The sequence below is a fragment of the Physcomitrium patens genome, chromosome 1 (genome assembly GCF_059467195.1).
Source record: "Physcomitrium patens ecotype Gransden chromosome 1, ASM5946719v1, whole genome shotgun sequence".
Taxonomy (NCBI): Eukaryota; Viridiplantae; Streptophyta; class Bryopsida; order Funariales; family Funariaceae; genus Physcomitrium; species Physcomitrium patens.
Window position 1 is genome coordinate 9,211,735 of NC_143410.1, and position 2,273 is coordinate 9,214,007.

Here is a 2,273-nt window from a genome sequence, read left to right on the forward strand (position 1 = left end):
TAAAATCTTAATTCTAATAGAATATTAAATAAACTTTAATTAAACCTTAATAATACTAAGAAAGCTTTAATCAAATTTAAAAGAAACCAAAAAGAAATTACAAAAGAAACAATAAAAAATCTTAAAAGAATTCAAAAAAAATATATAGTAAACCTTAAAAGAATCTTTAAAAAATCCTAAAAAAATATTAGAATAATCACAAATATATCTTAAATATATCCTAATGAAGTTTTAATTTAATTCTAGTTGAAATTCTAATGAACTTCAATCAAATTCAAAGCCAAATTCTAAATCCTAAATAAATTCTAAATCCCTAAATCCTAAAAAAATCCTAAATCCTAAATCCTAAGCAAATCCTAATCCAAATCTTAAAACTTAGTCTAACCTTAAATCCTAACCAAATCTTAATCAAATTCTAAATCCTAATGTAATCCTTATCTGTAACCAAATCCTAACCCAAAATCTAATCAATTCAGCATAACCCTAGTACAATTTAGAACCTCAATATCTATTGACTAAACCATTGATCTTGTTTAAATTTTATAAACTTCTCAAAAACTAAGTTAGCAACAAACACAAAAATTTGAAGTTAATTTTTCTTATCAAATAGAAGCAAAATTCTAAAATCCGCTCAGCTATTCACCAATCTCCTACTTTAATTTAAAGTAGGAGTGATTTGGGCCACTTGTTTCTTGCTGGTCCTTGCTTCTGCTTGTAGCCCTCTCTTCTTCAACAATACAACCAACAATCTTCCCCCCAGCCTCTAAAATTGTTATATGTAAAATAGCCTTTATAATGTCTGTCGATTCGTATTGGATTGTATCCAGCATCTCCTTCACTTTTTTTTTGTGTTCTGTGCAACCTTTTTGGTGTAGATTGTGCAATTTGGGTGTAAATTGAATTTTGTCTTCAACACGAGCCTTTGAATAGAACACGCTCTAAGGGTGCACGAATTTTCCAGCCTTAATTACACCATATTGTTTTAGTCAAAGAAGTAAAATCCCCGAGCTACACACAATTCTTTCTCACTGTTCCCGAACACCACTAATTGAAACGCTTCTTTGTGTATATTGCCATCGTCAGTAACCGAGTTGCTGATCTTCATGAAGAGCTCAGGTAGCGCTTCCACTTCTTTCACACTGAACACAGTTTTCTTGGCGAGAATTAAGGGATCTTTACAGCCAGGGGGTTACCTCCAGCTCCTCGTCAGAAAGCCGTTCATCAAGAGACTGAAGCGGTTTACAGTGGATATAGTATCAATATCGACTCTTTCTCAACGCTCACACCTTTCGGTTTCTTCCTCAGTTTGTCATATTTTCGGATCAATTACAAGCGGTCATCCCAACTCACGTAAGTGAGTAGTTATGAGCACTCTTATTGTTTGCGAAGCAGTGACAATTCGACGGAACAGACTTATCTTTCCCTGATCATCGTCCTTATTATCGATCAACTTAGAATCAAACCAGGATTCTCCATCTCCACAACTTGTGTCATCATAGATTCACTTTTGGAATATAGGCAATATGCTACTCTGTCAATTTACTCAATCCACCGCTTCCCAGCACTGCGTAGATAATCTAAGCAACAATTAGTCTCAATGAGCTGGTGGGATTCCAAGCGCTCACGGTTGTTGCTGCCTGATAACTTGGGCCAAACAATTTCTCTTCTCATTTGCAGCCTCAAGTGCTTATCTGATCCTTCTGCGGGTCCCAGCTTGATATGCAACTCGTGTTTGCTTCGAAGCTGGTCTAGTAACACCATCATGTCTCCAGAGTTGATCAGAGTGTACTCATTTCTTCCCTCTTTATCTAGATTCGGTGTTGAAAGCAGATTCAACTGCAGGCTCAATTAAGAGATTTATAGCTTCCTTGAATGCTAAAGTAAAGTCAGATTCAGAAAAGCGGGCGGCACAAACTCTTACTGCTCGCCCTATCTTCGTTGTTTCAAGCGAAAATTTGACGAAGATCCAGTAATAGCAGATTCCACTGTAACAGCCGAGGTGATCCTACTCGAAACGCAAGTTGAAGGGGCTGGAAGACCTGGTGAAGGGCAGTAGAGAAGCAGGTCATGCCGATCGAACCGTACTTTCAAAGTGGGTAGTGATCTAATTCGAACGAACTAAGGGCACAATAATCTTGATCTATTTTCCACTAAGTTGCTGATAACAACAACCTGCCTGTTTACCAAGGGATGAATATAGAGTTCTCTCAGGATGTTGTTCAAAGGCGAACCTAGAAAAGAACATTCGATTTTTACTAAGTTTGATCAAAAAA

General features: G+C 36.5%; 1 pseudogene; it reads right to left on the bottom strand.

The window, feature by feature from the left end:
- Positions 1–649: 649 nt before the first annotated feature.
- On the bottom strand, positions 650–2,069 carry LOC112281988 (calcineurin B-like protein 4; annotated as a pseudogene).
- Positions 2,070–2,273: the final 204 nt, after the last annotated feature.